The sequence below is a fragment of the Haliotis asinina genome, chromosome 9 (genome assembly GCF_037392515.1).
Source record: "Haliotis asinina isolate JCU_RB_2024 chromosome 9, JCU_Hal_asi_v2, whole genome shotgun sequence".
Classification (NCBI taxonomy): Eukaryota; Metazoa; Mollusca; class Gastropoda; order Lepetellida; family Haliotidae; genus Haliotis; species Haliotis asinina.
In genome coordinates, this window is record NC_090288.1 from 12811087 (window position 1) to 12835133 (window position 24047).

The following is a 24047-nucleotide window of genomic DNA, read 5'->3' on the forward strand; positions in this document are numbered from 1 at the left end:
ATTACACTGTGAATAGACATTTTCCGTGGCCGTTATAAATAGAACATTTGATTCTTCAGTACGTGAGTGGGTTTAGTTTTACGCCGCTTTTAGCAATATTCCAGCAATATCACGACGGGGGCATCAGGAATGGATTTCAAACTTTGTATCCATGTTGGGAAGCGAACCCAGACCTTCAGCATGACCAGCGAACGCCTCAACCGCTAGGGAACCCCACCGCACCATTTATCCTATATTTCTTCTAATGTGTCTGAAATATTTTGTCGATAAAATGAGGAACTGCTTTTTCAAAAATATAATTTTCCCGTTATTATATTTTTTTGTGCTCAAAATTTGAGAGGGGTGCTAAATTAATGCAGCTTTTCATGAACAAAACGCCCCTCAAAGCTGGGAGTAAGAGCGATGCTATGAATAGAATTCAATCAAACAATTTCGGGTTATTGAACAGGCATAGTCACTTATCGGCGAAACAGTTTGTTAGTTTGAAATCGAAAGCGTGATTAGCAGAGAAGGTGGTAAGGGATCGTTCATAATTTATGGCTGTGTGTGTGTGGTGATGGAGGGAGTGATTTTAAGGGTTGGGAGGCTTCACCCATTTTCTTCTGGAGAGGTAGAGGGGTGATCAGTTTTGTACTTATACTTGTTGGTTCCAACAATGTTGTATCTAGGAAATTTTAAAAGTTCTGTTAAATAGGGTGGGGGAAGGGGTGGGGGTGTAGTTGATTTTGTACGTCGGGGAGGATGAGGAGAGGCACTAGAAATAACGCTCACTTGTTGTAACCCACCGGTGACTACCATGAGCTGCCCTTGTGAGTCTAGCATTACGAACGTTATCCTACCGTCATAAAGTTGAAAACAGTTGCCGAAACGCAGCCAAGTCGTATCCCCAACGAAAGTGCCCTCAACTACTGCATCAACATCACAGAGCCATATCTTCCTTTTTGTGTATGTCTTTTTTGGCTCGATCGAGGATTCATATCTAATTAAGTAAGTCGGTTTTTGCACTGAATTTAACAATATTCAGCAAGAAACATGACCGAGGAATTATAAATGGACTTGACGGGGGAACGTCTAGCATTTTAACCTTCTAGACAGTTAGCAAGTGGGTGTTGATTTACATTATATGGCGGAAGTGGCCCAGTGGATAACGCGTCTGACAGAATGGTATCTGAACCAGCACTACATACCCGGAGTATATCTGGAACACTGCAAGCAGCCACAGACATGTGCATGAAATATTCTATTCCAGTAACATGGGTGTCTGTACATATCCGAATTTCGAAAAGTTCAACCCAGTGATTGACATCATGAGCATCATCGAGCCTCCCGATCCTGCTATTCTGCCCTGGCCACAAGCATGGGGATCTGAAGCTCAATTCTGTCCCGGATGTTCACGCGGCGTGCATTAGTCCAGAATATTATGGGTTGCTTAATTTTTCCTTCACCGATTGCGCTGTGAAATTAGGCATAACAAAATGGTTATCAAGGGGATTGTATGTTGGTATAACATAGTAGTTGTCATGGTACCTGTACTGTGAAAGACATGACATAACGGTTTTCTTGATAACTGTTCTGTTAATAGCAGATGTTATAAAACTGTGCTGTTTCTGGCGATGTTAAGTGAATACACAGGTATATTTTACCATTGTTCCGTTCTCTACGTTTTTAGTGATTGCTCAGTGAATACCCGAGTATTCACTGGTATCCAGGTATCACACAAGGGTTACCGTGAACACCCAGATGTCACAATAGGGTTTTCAAGGTACTTTGCTGGTTTCTCAGAAAGGGTTAAGTTACAATTTTTTTGTACCGTGTACACACAGGTTTCGCACAAGGGTTGCCATGGTAACTGCACCGTTTATACCCAGGCTAAGCAGAAGGGTTACTATGGTGATTGTTCAGCGAATACCAAATGCCCAAACAACACAGTGTGGCACATACCGACAATAACAGCAACTCAGATATTAATCAAATGAACAATCAATAAAAAATGTCGAGCTAAACCAAACACATCCATATCCATTGCCGTCACACCATGCATTAATGTACAAGTACTGATAGCCAAACTGATTAACTGATTTAACATTAAAAACTTCCAGTGCGCAAACACCATGTATCGAATCTGAGATTTTAAAAGCTTCACAACATCACAGGTCCATGAGACCTTGCCATTTGTCACCGATAGGTTCTACATTTGTTTACCAAAAAAAGCTCATGTGCCTTTAGGGTTCCCGAAATGGTGTGACGATAATTAACAGAAAAGGTAGGTTTCAGCTTGAGTCCCTTGTGTTCTGTTATACAGTGAGCGGTAATAGAAATGTTGCAACAGTTGGATTCAACGCTCAGTATGATGTTGGAAGGAATTGGAAGCACTGGTTTCTTTTACATTTAAGTATTTTTGTCGTGTTTAACGCCCAGCTGAATTCCAACTGCATGTGGTCAGTCTGTGACAAATCGAATATGGACCTGTCTGTCCAGCGTCAGTGTCCATGGATCCATGTCGTTAGGGAAATACTACTTGAAATGAACCACGGCATTGAACTGGTAAACAGATCGAATACATGCAGTTCTGCAGACTGTAAATGGAATAATGTGAGTGAGTGAGTGTGGGGTGGGTCGGTTATTGATTGAGTGAGTGGGTGGGTGGGTGAGTGAGTGGTTGGCGGATTGAGTGATTGAGTGGATGGGTGGATGAGTGAGTGGGTGGGTGGGTGGGTGATTGATTGAGTGGGTGGGTGAGAGAGAATGGGTCAGTGCATGCGTGCGTGCGTGAGTGAGTGAGTGAGTGAGTGAGTGAGAGAGTGAGAGCTAGTTCTAACTCTACCTTCAACAGTAAGTCTGACGCCCATAAGAGCCTCATGGGTGAGAAGGGGGCTTAACGTTGATGCGTGCGTGAATATTTGTGTGTTTATGGCTTCTTGCGTTAGACGGCACAAATACTGATTTTACAGAAATCAACCTCGAGTTGTCGTTGTGTAACATGAACATTCCATTCAGATACATTATACCAACTCTCGAAAGTTCGTGCATTCCCTTTAATCTCAAGCGCGAAGCAAGGAAACAACAAGCAACATCTTTCAACGCCTATTCATATGACGCCGTCGGGGTAGACGCTCCCACCAAGACACCTATGAGATGGTCGATGATGCAGTTCAGTTGTAAAATAGAAGTCAATGAGAAAAGAATATTAACAATTCATGAGCATGGTTCATAAACGGTCCCGAAGGGAACAGTACCGAGAATAATCACATGTTTCTATTGACCCTATGTGAAGGTTGTGCATTTGTAAACTCTCGGTGCCATTCGACCGTCTTCCAGTGAAACGAGGAACAAGTATGCCACATTCCTTAAAATTTCATCCATCTGCACACTCGAACTTTTACCATTCCCCTGCATTGTCGTAATCGGATTCGACTCGTACTTTACGACATTCGATTTCAGACCCCAGGCGAAGGACGGTTGTCGTTATAAAATCTGACACGTCGAATAACACGGAATTGTGATGAAGTAATTTGATTTCTGATTTTTATGACCCACCAGTAACGACCAAAGTGGTTCCATCAACCTCAGCGGGGACGAAATGACGACAACTTTCGAAGTACTCTCCCCAGATATTAGATTTATTTCCACAATCAGGTTCCATAACTCACTAATGTGAACTAAGATTAAACTATGGTGACCAGGTTTGTCTTCGGTCGTGTACGCCTCCCAGCGGTTGTAATAGCCAATCTTGTTGTCGATCGTATAGAATTACAGGCGTTATTCAGTCTCCGACATTGTCCATATCGACAATGCCTACAACCAAAGGCCAAGCATTTCAGCGAGTTAATAGGATCAATGAAATATTCCATGCATGATAGTTTACCATCCCTGATATCTTGGCTCTGCACCCGCGTGCAAGCACTTGACCTGGATTTTAACGTTTGTGAATATGAAACGCAAACACGTCAGAATAGTCTCTTTTATCAGGTGATGTTCTACGGACGCAAACGGAAAAAGTGTGGAGAAATATATAATGAACTGCAAAAGAAACGCAACGGTTTTTTTGGTCAAGGTTTTGAAAAGAAGACATATACATGAACGCTTACTTTTATGAAATTGTTTTCATGCTTCACACCATGGGCTGATAAACGGCTGAGGGAGGAGCACCGGACCAGCCGTGCTCATCTCACCTGACTACGCTGAGTTGTACCTGAATGTGTGCAGGTGCTGTTCCACTAACCGTTTGTCACCCCTCGGTGTAAGGAACGAAAATAGCACAATATTACATGATGGTTTCCTAATTTTTTCAACGATCAATCACGAAATGTCAGATTTCAGATCTTGTTGGGTACAGAGATTTCAGGGCCATCTTTCGTATGTATTTTTCAGCACTTATCCCTGTTTCGAGATATTTAATCGTTCATCGTTCTCATTTGAACCCCGACGGACTACACAGACCTTTATGAAAACTCTCCTCAACCCTGATGGAAACACCTAATATGCCGTTTTCTTGCGGTGACCTATATTCAGGAGCCTTTGTGACCAATCCCAGACGACCGACTCGGTAATGGCCATCTAAGGAAGCCTATGACCCCTTTGTCAACTTAACACCAAGGAACGTAATTTGAAAACCAAACTGAAGATTATGTGAGCTAAATGCTTGGATTTAGCGTATTCTCGGCAGAATCCTCTGGCGGATATGTTAATGTCTTTACGAAGTTAAGGGCTTCGGTTGTAACGTGTTGTTGGTGGATTTGTTGATTGCCCTCCTTGCGTATTGAACACTTAAAATTGAATTTGATTTATGTCTTCTGAACACGCATTGTTGTGAAATGTCTTTAAGTTTTCACTAAATGCCTAATGTCACACTACACTTCTCTATATGTTATGCATTTCTCCCAGGAATGCTGGGAGTAGCGACCATAAAATTTATCACCCCAATTACGTATTTAGATTACGACATTGAATCAAATAGTTCGAATGAATCAATGCAACAGCAAGATTATTTCAAGTGGGCCCAACAGAGTAATGTCCCTTGGAGCGCTCTTTACGAACTTGGCAGTGCGACAGTACGGAGCAGTTGTGTATATTATATTCCATATGTACTCCCCATCAAGAGTTTAGACTCACTAGTGTGAATGTAGCCAGTTACTTCAGCTGTTCTAAACTAGATTTTGCAAAATATTCCATTTTGTTTAAAGGTACTGTTTACACATGAAGTGATGCGTTGTAAAATAAATTAATAACGTTGAAAGGATTATTGTCATGTGTTCAATAAATGATGAAACTCAGTGAAAATTGATGAATTCTTAACAAAACTTTACAATAAAACGCAGCTATACACATACACGAATATAACATTTAGTAAATGCTGCAGCTAGGTCTAAACCTTTGATGGGTAGGATGTGTTAGTGTTATAACTGTTACTAACCTTTTTTGCCTGAGAGTTTCAGTTATCGATTTCAGGTAAATCTTAAGTGATGAAAAAAGGAAGCTAATGTGGGTGCATATATCCCTAATACATATAATATAGGCCAAAATATTGTCGAAAATGTGTGACATTATGTCTTTAACAATTAGGGTGTATATGGTTCACAGCTGTAAAGGAAAAGAAAAGTTGATTTCTGGCATATTTTAAACACAAATATATGTTATACAGTTTGGTCCTTCTTGACACGCCTTTCTGTGTGTTTATGATATATGCCACAGATGGGGTAGTGACACACAGATAGTCAGAAACACATTCTCTGTCATGGTATCTCATGATGTCAATCACTGGATTGTCTTACCCAGACTCGATTATTTACAAACCGCCGTGGTAAAGATGTAATACTGAGCGTGGCCTTACCACACTAGTAAACAAACACATGTTTTGTAGTTTCAATTGCGCAGATCCATGCCAATGCTGTTGATCACTGGATTGTCTGGTCCAGACACGATTATTTACAGGCCTCAACAATATAGCTGGAATATTGCTGAGTGCGGCGTAAAACTAAACTCACTCACTTATACTACCTACAAATGTCATATAATTAAAACATGAAGCCAAAGTAAATTAATCGTCCATGTACACCCGATTTTTTGCTTATACCGTTCGAAGTGTTTTAGTTAGAGACTTATCTCTTTCGTTGTGAAACATTATACGACTTAGAGATAAAAATATATATAAATAAAACATGAAGCCAAAATAAAATAATCGTCCGTGTACATCCGATTCAACACAAAATTAATGGATTTTTGACTCTCAATATACAATTAAATATTTATGGACATTTTAATATCAAAATACAATACAATAACTATGGATTTCCATTTACCAAAGGTCTTTCTAAAGGGTAAAAGTCTTGCAGAAGAGTCATTGTGTCGGTTTCGATCGATGCTGACCTCGATAATTCGTCAGTAGATGAAGATCATTAATGTAGGAATGTGGAGAATTATGGGAAATATATTCACACTCACTAACGCACTCGCTCACACACTCATCCTCTTCATATGTATAAAGTACAACAGATAAAAAAATATTTAACAGATATAAATATGATATGCTAACAGATAAAACAGATAAATGTATAGTATAATAACAGATAAGAACAACAAGGTATATGTTAATGTTTACAGATAAGACTGTGTTATATTAAAAGATAAAACTGTTGTTAGCAGATAAAACTACTGTAGAATAAAAGGTAAAACACTGTTTATGATAAGACAGAAAAGTTGTTACATTAACAGATAAAACTATGTTATGTTGATATGAAAATCAGTGTCATACTTAAAAAAGTATTTACAGAAAGTATATGAAAAATACTGACTACCTTAGGTTAACTGAAAGCGAACACAATCTATTTGTGCTCAGTTTTTTAGAAAAAGTCAACCGGAGATTGAAGTTCTGTGCGCTTTGCAATGATTGTTTTTGACATCACAGCGTTTTAAATAGTTTCCCTCCAATAATTGCTTAATTCTTTCAGGGTTTATCTTTCAGAATCAATTGATCTGGAAGGACAGAAACGACTTGCTTCCTTGAAAAGCGCAACATTGATTGGCGAAAGAAACGTCTAGAGACAAGAAACTGAAATCTCGATTGAGTCTAATTCTACAACGTCGATTTAAAAATCCATTAACGTGGGCAATTTAAGACCAACAAAAATCCAAGGTAAAAATATCCCCCGTTAAACCGGATTTGAAAGAACCATTTTTCTGAGATGGGTTGAAGAGAACAAAGGAGATTGGCCCAGTCAAACACTATTATCGTCGGTGTTGTCGTTGTTCCCCTGAAGACCATGGTAAGTGATGGAGCGGTAGTTGAGGAGAAAAAAAGTCTGGACTCATACGAGGAGTTGGGGGAAAGGGGGGGATAGAGACAGCGCGTTCACGTAAGTGCTGCCATAGAAGTTTACGTCTCGGGACGAGGAGCGGTGATTATATAAAATCAGCGAGTTAAGTATACGGACAACTGATTGGCTGTTGGAAGTCCGACTCGAAGTCGCTGTCTGCGATGTCGAAAACGCTGCCGAAGTTGCCGCCGGCCATGTCGCGATCAGGTGGGTCATTAGCTATCAGCTAGTAAAATAACTCAAGCTGCTTCACAACACTGACACGCCAAGATGATCCCGCCAGTAACATTAACAAGTCACTTATTCTTACGAAAATCTGTCGTTTGGATATCGTGTAATAGCTCGGTAAAAATAACAACGTGTTGTTTTAATGCGACGTTGAAAGTTCAAACGCTCGCAAATCCACCAAAGACTGAGCAATAATTTCCTTTCGATTCTCATAAACTGAGGTTACAAGAAAATGTTTTTCTGAGATCGACAGTTCTCTTAAACAAGCAATTTGCTATTTGTACATATTTCTAGGGTTAGGTGGATGGTTTTGTATACACAACCGTTACACTATCTTATTTCTATGCGGAAAGTCAGTTGAGGTTCGTAAGCGTGTCAGGATAGATGTCCAAATCTGTCAAGCCGTTTTATAATGTACATATTTGCGTATTTTATCACCTGATTGGGACGGTCATTAGCTTAGTGGTTAAAGCATTCGCTCGTCATGCCGAAAGCCTGGGTTCAATTCCCCACATGGTTATATTAGGTGAAACCCATTCCCGGTGTCCCCGGAGGAAAGATGAAGTCGTATCAGGGGAGAGGAAGGCAAGTCAAAAAGAATTACTTCTCTGATATTATGTTACGGTTGCAATGACCTCAGAATTAACGCGATCCTAATTTAACCATGTTACTTCGTTTATTATTACGGATAATCCCGTCATGATTATCCATTTACTAAATACACTTATGATCTTTAAAATCACCTCCACATATCACGACAATATGAATTATTTAAGTTTCTGAAATTGCTGCCTGGAAGTATTGTTTGTGCATAATTACCATTTTTGTACCGACTTGAAGATAGTGGCTTTTGGAACTAATACTTATTTATACAATTATCATTCTTTTAGCGAAATGTGCTATTGATTTAGCTAGATGTGCCATTAGTTTTGAGGCGTTTAAGAGATAAAATGTTAACAAACAAGAACCATAGGAGGGTAAGATTCTTTATGGAGAACAACTTCTTTATTACATATGATGCGACGTTTCGGTATGGATCCTTATATCGTTGTCAAGCAAGAGTGCAAGAGTGCAAGAGTGCAAGAGTGCAAGAGTGCAACAGTGCCTGTCAACGGTATAAGGATCCATACTGAAACGTCGCATCATATGTAATAAAGAGGTAATTATCCATAAGGATCTTACCCTCTTATTACTCTCAAGCTTCTGATAATGTCAATCAAACAAATTAAACAAGAACCGCTGATTAATTTAATTTTTGCCCCATCGACGTTATCGATTTCAAATCGATTTTACTGTCACGTGTCACTATTGCACTAAGCCAACGGCTGTTTTCTAGCGCGAACGATTAGGCTAATGTAAAGAATTTAAAAAAATGAATAAAAATAAACTAAAATAAACCAATAAACAATAGCAGAACACAGATCACCACCGCGATTTGGCAGAACTGTAGAGTAGCAACTATAGCCATATCATCTTTGCGAAATATCATCCTCAAATCATTATGTACAGATTGGTTATAAAGATGAATTGAGACAAAGGGGAGACAACTCTGTGATTCATACAAGGGAGACAAATCTATAACCGATTATATCGTGTCTTTCCTGCTGCGTGTCATAGAATACATGATTCATTTCAGCGCTTAACGAATACGATCCATCATATCCCAAAAAAGAAACGCATAGACGATTTGTATTTTTAAAAAAATTGTGTTCAAATATTCGTCAAAATACGTGACGAAAGTATTGGTAACATGACCTTACACGATTGCACATTTTCAAGTATAAAATCGATTTTACCTGAAATTGTTGATTTTGATGATTTTTATTCATAAGGACTAGAAAGACATCGCAAAACGTAACACAAATCACCTTCCAGTTGAATTATGCAGCAATACCTTCTTCTACACTGGTGTAACATTTCATACATTAAAGTGTATTTGTGGGTTATACATTTTTGAAAATACAACATTTTCGCAACAGATTTCTCGTCTATGCGTTTCTTTTTTGGTTTGGATAGTATATTTGCTCGTACTTTAGGTATTTCTTTGACAAAGTACCACACTAGTACTTTTTTGAGTGCCTATATCCAGAATCTCATTATGTACGCCATCGTGAACTCTTCTAAGGCTAAACAAAACAGTTTATCTGGCATCGGAGCATCACTTTTATTTTAGCGCAACATCTTTTAAAATTTTAAAAAAAGATCATCCACTTGTCCACTATAAAAATAAGTGTCTGTAAGAATCTACAGTTCATTACCACGTGCTAAACTTCACATCTGTATTTCTGAGAGAGAAAATGGAAATGTGTTCCTCCATTGTCACGTTTTTCTATCAAAAATTAAAATTGAAGTCCTACCGCCCTCGTCACTCTTGTGAAAAATGTGCCTGAGAAACATTTAATATTTTAATGCAGCCTAACAGAATCTGACTGTTTCATTTGTCATTGATGACACATGAAGCAACATGGCAGCAGCGTTATGTTGGATGAGCTGGTCGGAACCATAGCAATGCCACGGAAGTATTTTAACATGAAAAAGAGGGATAGCTATTAACACTGATGTTACAGCAATTGATTCGAACCCAGGTGTTTAACGTGAAGGGTGAACGCTTTAACAACTTGGCTACCAACCGTCTGTCTAATCACTTAAAACTGTTAGACACTTGTACCTTTATAGCATCCATTGGCCCTGAATTTGACATTAAACCTAAAAAACAATTTCGTTTTCAACTTTTGCTTTATCGAGATGTCCAGAAAATGTCAATATTTCCAAATGCGAGAGCAGTTACAAAGAATTCTGAAAAAAGGGAATTCATGATTGTATGTATCTATATTCTTCAGCCTAAGTTTCGTTTCATTTTTGTGTTTCAACCAAAGTTATACATGTTTGTCCTTGAGATCCTTAAAAACATATATGACATTCAATAATTGTTTTTGTTTTGCTATCGAAAGCATTTCCTTTCTGGCGTCTGTGCGTTATTACTGAGCGCTAAATCACGAATCGACTTGAATTATCAGACTTTTTTTGGAATTAAACTGGAAATGATCCCATCGTCATTCTCGTTAATCTTCGTTTAACCATATAAATTAGTCGGTCCGATATCATTGCAGCATCTAATCAATCGGAATAATTCAAGCTTTTGAGAAAATATTCAAATAAAGTAGTTTTGTACAAATAATACGGATATTGCTTCTCGACAAAGAATTATTCCTTTCAACTTTTATCATTAATCTTACTTCTCCTTTTGAATTTATCGATTCAGTCATGCAAACCCTGTCAATCCGGTTAAATTGGGTTGGTTCGGTTAGCACAGGAATCCTTAGCACACAGGATTTGGTTTGTTGTTTAACGCCAGGCTTAGCGCAATATAGCTACATGGTATGTAAATATTCACGTCTGGCCCACCCAGTGATCAACTGCAAGAGCGGCTGGGATACGATGACGTGTCAACCAAGTCAGCGAGTCTGACCACCGGATCTTATGAGAAGCATGGGTTGCTGAAGACCAATTCTATCCCGGATCTTCAAGTATGTGGTGCAAAGGAGAATAGAGGCGTTAACATATTTTAATAGAGGAACAATGTTTTTGGGGCACGCTGTGTATTGGTTTACTACAACGCAATAAGTCTTAATTCATGGAGGCCGGTTGGGTAGCCTAGTAGTTTAAGCGTTCGCCTGTCACGCTGAAGACATTGGGTCGACTCTCAACATGGGTACACTTATGAAGCCCATTTCTAGAGTCCCCGCAGTGATATTGCTGGAATATTGCTAAACGTGTCTTAAAACCACACCGTTTATGGTAGAATTAAACGACACACAAAAGCTAAATTTTTGTTGAATCACGACGGTCGGTACATAATTTACTCACGACAACTGGCTGATGGTTGATGGGTAACAAATATCGATGAGCACCATAGTGTACAAGCAACCGGGTCAAATACCTGACTCAGACTACACGTTCGTCACCATTCGCCCAATTCCGTAACTTTCGGGTTAACGAGAGTAGTCACGAATGCGCAACGGCAATTATGATCCACGGCATTAACCGTGGTATGTAGTGTCACGCTGTCTTGGTATCAAAATATTCAACGTCACATTTTGATACATGTAGCGGGTGTCAGAAATGCACATACAGGTCTGTCCAGGGACTGTTAAGCAAACAGAGTGATTTAAGCTAGACCAAGTAACGAGATGTAATCCACGATGGGTTCGTTCCACAAGCGTCGAAACTACTCTTGATTGTTTGTGCTATAGCGCACATGGGAATAAGGAACTTCGTAGCACTGTTGTTAAGGTGTGGGAGTTACGATCGTCGTTGCCCTATTGTCGAAATTCTGTATTAAAGTTTGGAATTTAAGATCGTCGTAGCTTTGTTGTCGTAACTCTGCATTAAGGTTTGAAATTTAGGATTCTGGCAACATTGTTGTAATTTTGCATTAAGGTTTGGAATTTAAGATCGTAGTTGCACTATTGTCATAAGAAAGCGTTAAGGTTTTGGAGTTACGATTGTCGTAAATCGGTGTTACAATTTGTGTGTTACAATCACCATGGAACTATTGTCTTGGGTCTGCATTAAGGTTTAGGATTTACACCCGTCGTATGTCTTTCAGATTATTCGTGGGAACTGCTGTCGTCGCAAGTCAATGCAAGGACACAGTAAGCTGTTACGTCGTAAGAAGACCGTAGCACTAAGATCACTTTGCAAAACAGGCCATGTCAGTATTTCCGGCGGAATAGTTCCGGGTACCCCTGCTTGCTAGAAAACCCTTACAAAAATGATGGTATCTTACAATTTATGAGCTAATTGTCATTGCTCTCATATCACGAGGAACAGCAAATGCAAGATTTAGCACTGGACTCTGTGTACCACCTGAACGGCGGTTGGGTAGCCTGGTTCGCTCGTCACGCCGATGACCCGTGTCCAGTTCCCTACATCAGCACAATATGTGAAGGCCATTTCCGGTATCCCCCGATATTGTTGGGATATTTCTAAAATCGGTTTAAAACTAAACTACCAGCTGGGGAATCGAAACCACACCACTTGGTGACCGAGCGCTCTAACCACTAACCTAAAGGAACAACTGTGTTTGTTGGTAGCATGTGTGTCCACAGGCCCTCGTGTCCTTGCGAGAATTAGGATTATAGTTTTTTAAAAACAATATATAAATTTTGAGGAGACCCCCGACCCCGACGCTTCACAGTACACTATATCTAGATATAGTCACCTCAAACCTTTCATATTTTAAAAAAGAATAGTTAATCCTCTCAATGACACGATGGTCTGTGTGTGTGTGTGTCTTGTAGAAGGTGCACCAGCTATGACAGTTGTCTGTTATAATCTGAGCAAACCTCCGGTTGATATTACGAACACCGCCCTGTCACAGTACGTTAATACAGCCAGGTATACATCGAAAATGGAGATGGTCGCGACATAAAACAAACTTCACTTACATGTTAATTCACTTATTAATTAGGAAATATCTGACAAGTAAAACAAACTCTACTTAAACTATTTAGTCGTATGTTATCTTGGAAAGCACTTAACCTGACCAGCGCCAGTACATACTATTTGATTCCTCGTCGCTTACTGGTATTAAAACTTGCTGCCGATATAAAGTAGCCGAAAATGTTAAATGCACCGGCACTTTACCATTAAACCAGACTAACAGTATTTGTTTTGTAGTGATTCATGGCATTAAATATTGAACACAATTTCAACTGAGCACGCACACGTGTTATCTTGAACAAGTAATGAATTACATGAGAAAAAAATAACATATACATAATGATATATACACAATAAACATATACATAACAAGTCACGATATGGCTGAAATACTACCGCTCTAATTATAGACATTGACAATTTAACAGTCTGGGAAGTTGAATGGTGTGGAGTGCCTTTAACACAGGCCTACTGACAGAGATAGACATGCATCTTCCCTGTCACTGTATGTAAGTAAGATTCGTAAAGCTTCTATGTAAGTAAGTATGTAAGTAGAGCTACCTTCAAACCACCCAGTTGAGTGTGCCGCACACGACACTGTGAACAATGTAACTGTATGTAAGTGCGCTTTAAATCATATTGTATGATATTTGCTGCATCATACACACGGGAGTTCACGAGTTTGGGGGCAGAGAGGCACTGTATGTTATCCTAGGAGCATTTTAGCTGATCAGTGTTCCTTTCGGGTTCCTCATGGTACGGTGGGTATTGTTCCTATGACTGTAAAACTTGTCCTCATCACAGTTCCCGGTGTAAAACTTGTCCTCATCACAGTTCCCGGGACACTGAATGGATAGAAGTATAAGAATTTGATCCTTGGCTGATAATGTGCCTCAAGTCTTCATGGATGATAATACCAGACCACACCATGCTCGATCTATTGTTCAGAATCTCCAACACAATGCCACTGAGACACTACCGTGGCCAGCCAGTAGTCCAGACATGAATCCTACTGAGCATTTGTGGCACAGTTTGGGACGCTGAGAGCAAGGAATCCTCAAATTCAGAACTTTCAGGAATTGACACGTGCATTGCATGATCAGTGGCCGCAGATCCCCCAACAGACAATCACATCTTGTGACCGGCATGAGACGGCGTGTAGAATTTTCCAGTCATGTGGACCTTACTTGTATGTACGACATTAATGAAACGTGAACTGTGTTGTGTGTCTGCTGTAACAACTCCGGGACCCATACGTATTTCACCTTATTTCTGGGTGATTTTAGTGAACTTTAGTTTGCTGCAATGAAACCCTCAATAGTGCTCAAAATCGGTCTTGTGTTGTCAATTTTCTAACTGAACGCTCACACGAGGCCATATAAACAATTTAATGTCCTTTTCTAAGCAAAATGTCTGAGGTTGAAGATCCAGTTTTACTCAGTGAAAGTGGGTGGTGCGATATTTATGACGTGGTGCTAATATATTTGGTTCTACTGGACGAGATATGCTTAGATTGTCTTACTTGTACAGAATTCGGAAAGGTACTTGGATTGAACAGTTTAGGATGCCGGGGCCCAGTGTTACAGCTAGCACTTCTAAGTTTTTGTCTGATGTCAATATAACGGCTACACATCTATTGTAGTGATGAACTGTGTCACGAGTCTTCCATCCCAACAAGAAATAATGTAACGTGACATTAAGTATGCTTTTGTGCCTGTTAATAAATATGCTTTGAAAACATTTTTGGACCTAATAAGTGATTTAAACAGGATTCCCCTAATACACTGGTATGCATTCATGAAACTTTATGTTAGATAAATGTCTGTTTTTTCTGGTCACTTTTTGTTGTTTGGGAGGTTGATCAAACACCCGAAATGCATTTGTGTCTGTCTGATGTAAGAACAGCTGACTTTAGTCCTTCAGCTATGATACACAGTCTATTCATGCGATGTTTTACTGAATAATGGTATTGTCTATCTATAAAAATAGTCATTTTCAGTTTTACAAGATTATTAATATACAAAAGTTATAATTAAGGGGGCAAAGACTTGAGGCACGAAGACTATAACAATCCAGATCAAACCATGTTATGGTACAGGGCACAATGATACCTATAAGAGAACATCAAGACATGGCATGGATTTCACATAAAATACCTTGGCAACATAGTAAAGATGATACATAAATACAAAACAATTGTACAGAACAGTTGCACCTTGTGGATGAAGTGCTTTATGAATATTATTATTATTATTATTGTGACTTAATGGTAATGTTTTAAGACGACGTTCAAAACAAAACCCCTCCTGCTAAGGAGTACCAGTTCATAATATATCTTACATTATTACAATGAAAAGGTCTGAAGGAGATAGTAATGACGCGGGATTATTGTAAAATTTTTGAATCGAAACGTCTCACGCCAGAACATGTCCTGAACATGTGTATAATTGTGAACAGCAAGTACTCGCGTTGGGCTTCCGCTCGAACATGTTCATGCGACAGACAGCTGTTGCTTTCAGTGATGCCACATGCATCAGTGGAAAAGAAAAGAAGAAAAACAAACAAAGCAAAACGTTACATATGTCGTGTGTCTGTTGACAAGTAGTGCGGATTTTGATAATGCATGAAGTACAACATTTGTGAATACATTACTCTATTCAACAGCCAAAAAAACCCAGAAAACTAAACAAAACAAAACAAAACCCATGTCTCCCACTGCCATGTGGATCGATGAATGTAAACATATATTGAGCGTATTTCTAATTTCGTGTGGTTATTAATTAATGGGGAATTTAATCAAAATATATCAGCGTGGAAACGAGGAGAGGGGTGGGATGGGGGAGATTAATAATTGATTAAAATTTATCACGGCGGAGAATTTATAAAAAATTTTGGCGGTATTAATTGAAGAAGTCATATCCGTGTGGGGGATCGAATCCTGGTGACAAATGATGAACTGCCACAGTAAGTGACCTCCCTATATTTAAATATTACTATGTTACATGTGAATGAAGACAGTGCATTCAAAACCCGATCCATAATCAGCATTAAAGTCAGCATCGTGTTAATCAGAATCGTGTTCATCATAACCACCACCACCACTATCATCATCATCATAATCAATCAATCAATCAATCAATCAATCAATCAATCAATCAATCAATCAATCAACCAATCAAACAAAACTCTAGCCTCCCTGCGTTAAGTTAACCCATCATCATAATCATCATCACTGTCATTAATGAAAACCCCAGTACGTTAACCCCAAGATCTACAACCTCTACCATTCTCATTAACATCATCATATAAATCAGCATCGCCTTAAAGAAAGATGAGGAAGAGGTACATCCCTTCCTCTAATGAACACATAAAAACTAAAACTAAAACTAAAACTGCTAAATCAGAGATACGAAATAAAAGAGTACCTACATAGGTAAAGCCTGCATGTCCATCCTCAGCGCACTCGAGACAGTGAACTGTAGGTTTGTTTGTATACAGAGGAAGCTATATGCAGTTCTACAGTGCTGGCGATGTTGCGCTCTGTGTAATATCGCCCTAGCGCCCGCGTCTGACACAGATTTGCTATAACAACGAATGGAAACTATTCACGAGTGTGAGTCTTGGTCGGTGTTTTAAAACTTCGGTTTCTAAATGAATGATTTCAAACAGTGTGAAAAACACCGGCTTTTTGATGCTAGAATGAATGGTAATAACGTATTCTCAGTTTATTCCAACGATCCTTTAACGCCATTACCGCCAAGACTCGGTGTGGGTGGGGGTTGCAGAAATGTTTTTTGTACATTGTACACGAATACGTAACACGTATGAGGAGGAAGATACTCCTTGGTGTGTGAGTTGGTGAGTTTTGTACACAACCTTAGCAATATTCGAGCAATATCACCTGGAATGGGCTTCACATATTGTACTCATGTGGGGAATCGAACCCAGGTCTCCAGTGTGACGAACGAATGTTTAAAGCAGATGGCTAGGCTACCTGACTACTACTTAGATGCGCATCAATATGACAATGGTATCGTTGCTAACAGTTTAAGAGAAAACATTTTCACTAAAACCCTGAATCAAAACCTGCAGCGAAAATTAAATGCGGATCGTGTGGTCCTTTCGACTGGCTCGTAACAAATAATGTTTTGTTTTTGTTTATATTTATTTTTGGTGTGATCCATAATGATTCAGAACAACATTGAACATATTGAGCATGTTTGTCCCAAACGATGTGTGAAGCCTTTTCCTGGTGATCCCCATTCACCTACTATTAAGTGACACCTGGTTAAAGCGTTCACCCGTCATGCCGAAAACCGGGTTCGATTCCCGACATTGTGTTTCCCGATATTGCTGATATATTGCTAAAAGTAGTGTGAAACCTTGCTTACTATCTGCTTAAAACTATAATTAGAAAGTGTCGCATAAGTAATGCGTGAGTAGCCAAGTGGCTAAAGACTGTCAAATCCCAGGTCCTGGTTCGATTCCCAACATGTGTATGGGTACCCATTCGGGCCAAATCACTTTTATCTTCTCGAGCTCTGGTAATGGAGAAGCGATTCGAACTCAGTTCCCATCACCACCAAATCACATTTCGTATTCTATCCCCTACACATATTCTACACACATTGTTGTTTGAAAGTACTTATTAACCTTTCGATAAATCCTGAGTATTTCTCGACAGCTTGATGTCACGACTGCGGGAGGCGCACTTATCCGCCCGGTCACTGAGCAGCGCTAGCCGTCATAGGAAAGCAAATACCCATTAAATGGCGAGAAAGTGTTTACGAATGGCGGGAAGTTCATCTCTCTAGCTAAACAAAGGTCCAGTGGGTCACAATGAGGCGTTACTAATTCCATTTTACCCTATTCATTCATATCAGGTGAGAATATCTCCATCAACGCTGTTACCTCACTTCAGGCCCATGCAACAACGCGTTAAAGAAATTAACAGGTCGACATCCCTTTCAACCGAACAGCACCTGATCATAGTGACTCTAACAGACTCACTTCATGTTTAACCTGCGCAGGGCCTCTTCGTGCAGACCGCACGTCTTGGTCAACGAAATGTTTGTTATGTATTATGTAAACAAATATATTGATGTGTATTGTAACCCAACGAAAACCATGAATTTTTTATTGAGTGATTCGGGTACGTTGAATTATAATTTAAAAATAAAACAGTGACTCTGATACGCTGAATTATGAATGAACAATAAGCCAGTGATTCTAATGCGTTAAATTAAGGATGAGCAATAAAACAGATTCGAATACGTTAAATTATAAATGATTTCCTCATAACGTCGATTTGAGACTGTTGATTATAATATATACAATTGTATTATAATTCGGTGTGATTTTAACGGTTCGAATCCCAAATGGAAAAAAATATGCAAAATTTAGCATCGACTTTGAAGTAAGACCCGCCCGGCTGAACGATCCGGGCTAGATTTCTGACGGACGGTCTAGAGTTACAGCTAGTCAGCCCGCTGGTCTGGTGAACATTTGTTTCATACACCTCAGAAAATTCACCATATCTTGATGTCTGTCTGGTCTGGTTAAACCCATTTTGGGCTGGTAACATTTTGAAGTTAAAAGCCCTGATGTCTGGCTGGTCTGGTTAAACCCATTTTGGGCTGGTAACATTTTGAAGTTAAAAGCCCTGATGTTTGGCTGGGTTTGGGGCTTATTTCATGCGCTGGTACTGTCAACTAAATTTGGCGTGTTTTGTTGTTTTACGTAAGCACTTAGCAATAAATATGCAAATAATCGACCAGGCAGTCGAGCGATCAACAGCATTAGCATGTCTGTGTCTACCAAGTCAGTGCGCCTGGCCACCCGTTCCTGCTTGTCGCCGCTTACGACAAGCATGGGCTGCTGAAGATCAATTTGAATCCGGTGTCACCTACAATGTGATGGCAAAAGAATCAAAAAGTGGCTTCGATTGCAACGTCTCGTATATTGTCTCTTGCTACAGAACATATTTCCATGTTTGATGCGTCGCTTGTGAGCTCGATATACGGTTAGTGCGCATGTGCAATGACGTCACATGTCGTCTGTTTGGAATGCAGAAACTGTCTCTGAAAAACAATGGGCCGAAAATCAAAGGAATTCAACACCACTGGGAAGGTATTAAAAGTCGATTTGAAACGGAGTGGAAAGAAAATTTCTGACATTATGAGGTTATTAAGTGTACCCGAATAAACGATTCGGTATTTGGCAATATATTTCAATCGTGATAATGTTGAAAACGGCCGACGAAGTGGTAGAGTGAGAAGAGTGAGTATTCGTAGTGAACATGTTTTGTTGAGGAGGGTCCGAAAGAATAGATTTAACATTCTAAGACCCATGTCCCATTCTGTCATTACCCATGATTATAATGTTGGTAAACATCAACAAGTAAACAGTAGAACAATTCAACAAGTTTTGCATCGGAATGGTATTTTCATCAAGTGATTAGTAAGCGTCTTGTTGTGAAGGAAGTTAACAGAGGGAAACGGCTTCACTGGTGTTTGGAAAGGAGATTTTGGACAGTACAAAATGGAAATAGGTCACGTGATATTCAGTGATGCATCGCAGGTAGTTATTGGTCCGAATGGAAGAGTTTTCGTTTGGAGAAGCGCGCATGAAGTCTATCGTCCCGAATACATGATTCACTCGAAACAGGCCAGATTTTCAGTAACCATGGTAAAATTGGTACGGTGTTGGCCCTTTGTTGATGGTAGTATTAATACTGTCAAGTATCGTGAAATACTTGAAGACAATCTCTGGTCCATTCTAGCTTCACACTTCAACAACAAACCATATCGGTTATAAGATGGCAACGCTCCAATGCATGGGCGCGAATTGTCTATATATAAGCGTGGCAAGGCTGTAGATTGCTTGACATGGCCTGCACAGTCTCCTGATCTTAATATTATTGGCTATACATCAAAAGAACACTACAGCGACGATCACAGTCAAACCTTACCACTGAAGAACGATATGACGCCATGCACGATGTCTTGACAAATATCACTCTACACTGATAGAAACCTATAAGAATCAATTCCATGACGGATTATGGCCTGGCTACTGTCCAAGGTAAGCTTGACCAAGTATTGAGATATGACATTATTCTTTTCTTGAAATATCTCTGCTTAAGGTTTTCAAACAGTCTTGTGTTTACTTCCGCCATTTTAAAAAAAAAATCGCGAATACTTTGTCATCACGCTGCACGACGTCATACAGAATATAACGTAATATACTCAGGTAACAACGGTCAAGTACAGATCGGGTCAGTATGCCCGTTAGGCGCCTTATACTATTTCCGTGGAGAATCCGCGCCGCGAATAATTGAAACATTGATGATGCAGCGTTAAGCAATATTCAGTACTTTAGAACACTAGCAGCGTTTCTTTTGACAAGATGTAAGTCGTGTGATCTATCCATGTCATTTTTATAACAAAAATCTTGCAATCAAAAATGCCGCCAGATTTTATAGTCTGTAACACTTTCAACTGTGAGAAGATTGTGGAATGAAAGATGCTTTAAAAATTTTGACATTGATACAAGAACGCCTCAAGTCGCGTCAGAGTCAAGGGGTCGTTATGTAGAACAAAGAATTCCAGCCAGAGTAAACGTGCACTACAAAAACCTGTCCGAACGATGTTGATGAGAATTTTAACACTCATATATATTCAAATCTCATAAAACCCAAGGGGCGGTCTTCTGTTTTATTTAAGCAGAAAGAAAAACCCGAAACCACATTTCCCCAAACTTTTCTAAAACACTTTTACGACAAAAAGTGTAAACTTTCAGCTGTATCTTTGTATTTAAACAAAATAAAAGTAATGTGGTGTCTTCGTGTCTCGTGTCTGGTACACTGAACAGCAACAGAAACTCAGTTTTTCATTGTTTTAAAGAGAAAACATAAACACGAATGCTTACTTTTATGAGATTTCATTTTTCTTTTCACTTGCAATTCTCTTGCTTTTTAATATAATAAAACGATATTTGTCATTAAATATTACATGTATATGAATCTGAACCCTTTCTTGTGTCAAAATGTATAATATATCGATCCCTGGCGAGCGCAGTTCACAATTTACGTGTGAGTATTGTCGATATTGTTGTTGAATATTATCATTCACCACTAGATGAATTTTCAGATATCTTACGTGTACCATGCACTGACTGTCTAAGTGGAGTCATCATGTGTATGCAGGGGACATGCACTACGGTTGTAACGAACCCTGGCCTACCAACTGTTACTTTGTTAAGTGCATTTCAACTAAGATTGGGGCCGTGTGGGTTATGCGTTCTCTCGTCATGCTAAAACCCGGGTTCGATGAACCAAATCAGTACAGTGTGTCCCCCCAGTACAATGTGTCCACAATCACTCATTCGACTAAAATATATAGCAAGCAGCAAGGACAGGAACGATCCGTTCGTTGTAACAGCCTGGGGCCCGTTTCACAAAACTCTCGTAAGCCTAAGATCTCGTAACTTTCCTCGTAGCATTCCTGCTTCCTATGTTTCAGTACCAATGCTACGAGAAAAGTTACGAGACCTTAGGCTTACGAGAGTTTTGTGAAACGGGCCCCTGGTCGATATTAGCGTTCATCATAAACGTGGTTTCATTCCCGTCAACGTTATCCAAGATGTTAATTCATGTTTCCCTGGCTGTGATTAAAAGCCATGATTAGCCGGCATGCAGTTAGTATCATGTCTGTGTGGGGTTCATGTGTCTGTGTGGTTTATCCGATTTGAAATTCAGTAGCAGTGTGAGCTCAGCATTCTTCAAGACTAGTGCAGGAGGACACACGCACATGCACACACACGTTCGTGCAAGGACACAGGTACCTAAGTACAATGACCTTGAATGCTACGGAAAATATTTCGTCTCTCCTTAATGGACAAATTATGTTACGTTAATGCTCCCACTTACTTCCTTTGACATGGATTCGGCGACAGCAATTTCGTAAAATTGTTATGACACATCTCTTTTTCTTCTGACACATTTATTTATTCCCCAAGTAGGAATGAATACGTGACGTGTGTACTAGATTCTGTCAGCAATCGCTTTTCCCCTTAACACATGTACACAATGACATTTTCAACGAAACAACACGGATGGGTTACTGCAGCAAAGTGATCACGGGAGTGAGTTGAGTTTTACGCCTCTTTTAGCAATATTTCAGGTATGTGAGAGTGAGAGCGGGAGGAGGGGAGGGGGCAGAAATGGGTTTCATACATTGTAAACGTGGGGAATCAAACCCGGGTATTCGGCGTTACGAACGACCGCTTTAAGCACTAAACCTCGAACCTCAGATAGTGTAAACTGACTAAGGTTATTGAGCTTTCTTGGATGTGATTAGCGGCTTAGTGGGTATTCTTTCTCAGTCTCCCATTTCCCGCCAGCACTGGATTTCCAATTAGTGAAATTTAAAAAAACCCAAAAAAACACGTTCATCAAAAAGGTGGGTTTGATATATTGATATAAGTTTCATTAATATGCATGAAAAAGTTGGTTCCAGGTAGAAAAGGGACCTCGTAATTTGATTCAAAGACTATTACAAAGTGATCTAAACTTTTAAGGTTTTTATTTATATGTCACAAAATTATTTTAAAAAACCCTTATCGCTTTAAGTCACAATGATAGCACTCCACGGACAGACACCAGTTCCATCTTCATTGTACCAGGAATCGTAAAATTCTCGACGGGAGAGCGGAAGGAGGTGTTTTAGAATATAAACAAGCGTCAGCTAAAATGTCAACGACAACACCAATGACGACAACAACAGCACAGTATAATAACACAACAGCATACTCGGGTGTTTATAAAAATACACTTCATTATCTTAAAGCACTGAATCGAATTGAATCAGCAACGGAAAGATTAATTCTAATTACGACTTATCAGAAACGGGAAAGCAATTGGATCTTCTGAATAGGTCGTGTTGTCGACGAATGATATTTCAGAAAAAAGCTATCGTATGAATACTTGAACGGTTCTTCTTAATATAGATACTTGTGCGTCACTCGACGTAAGGTGATATTCACCTGATCGGTTTCATACAGGAATAACTCAGTTTGAATAATATCACGGTCTGGAGTGTTTTCACTCGTCTAGCAATACATTTATTTTAGACTGCTTTGTATAAAGATTTCCGTTAAATTACACACTTTAGCGATGTTTGACAACGTAAATCCTACCCGTGGCAGCCTATAGTGTCATCCGCTCATCGTCTTGGATATTATAGCATTGTTAAACAGCGTAAGATCAATTCCTTGTACAGATCAGAACATGTTTATTTTGAACATTGCACACCCACACACACCCACCCCCCCACCCCCCCACCCCCCCCACACACACACATATCTGATAATTCAAAATATGAGTACATATGTTATGCTGAACCATGTATTTTAACTTGAACTAAAAGGGACAAATTAAACCAGACAAATATTCCATTCGGAACTACTCGTCTCTTTCCGTGATCTGTAAGAAGACTCGTACCCTTCTCGTACGCCATCATTACCAAGACTCATGGCAAACCAATTGAATCGCACACAGTAAAATGGATTCCAAAACATGATAACGGCGGAACCGTTGAACTTTAAAACACTGAAACATGTTTACAAACGGAATGACCGTATTGTTGTTTTGCCCAAGGGATGTAGGATATTCCTTGGTAATAGTACTAGACTGTTTTCGTCTCCATGCCCGTCTGTGCTTAGAGAGGACCCAGGTGTAAACATGGCCACGAGAGAGATACGAGACCCCATCCGGCTTGCCGGAATGACACGAGTAGATCCGAATGACAAATATCCATTACTGGACCCTATGAAGGTTTACAGTAGCTCATGATAATGGGGGCGGCTAAAATAACTCAGTTCATTTCTGATAATATTTGCAGTGGATGGTTTGCCTGGTCCAGCCTCGACTGTTTTACAGGCCGCCATGGATTACGCAAACCGAATACACTGGGCGCGATAGGCATACGAGTATTTGGGTGTTTGTACACAATGCGTTGGAATGTGAGCGACGACGAATGTCACACACATACTTGAGGTAAA

The 24047-nt window shown here is 39.6% G+C and overlaps 1 protein-coding gene across 1 annotated transcript in view; it reads right to left on the reverse strand.

Annotated features, from left to right (window-relative positions):
- LOC137296043 (beta-1,3-galactosyltransferase 5-like) overlaps positions 1-24047 on the reverse strand; it is a 70970-nt gene that overhangs the window by 12490 nt on the left and 34433 nt on the right. The window lies entirely within an intron of this gene.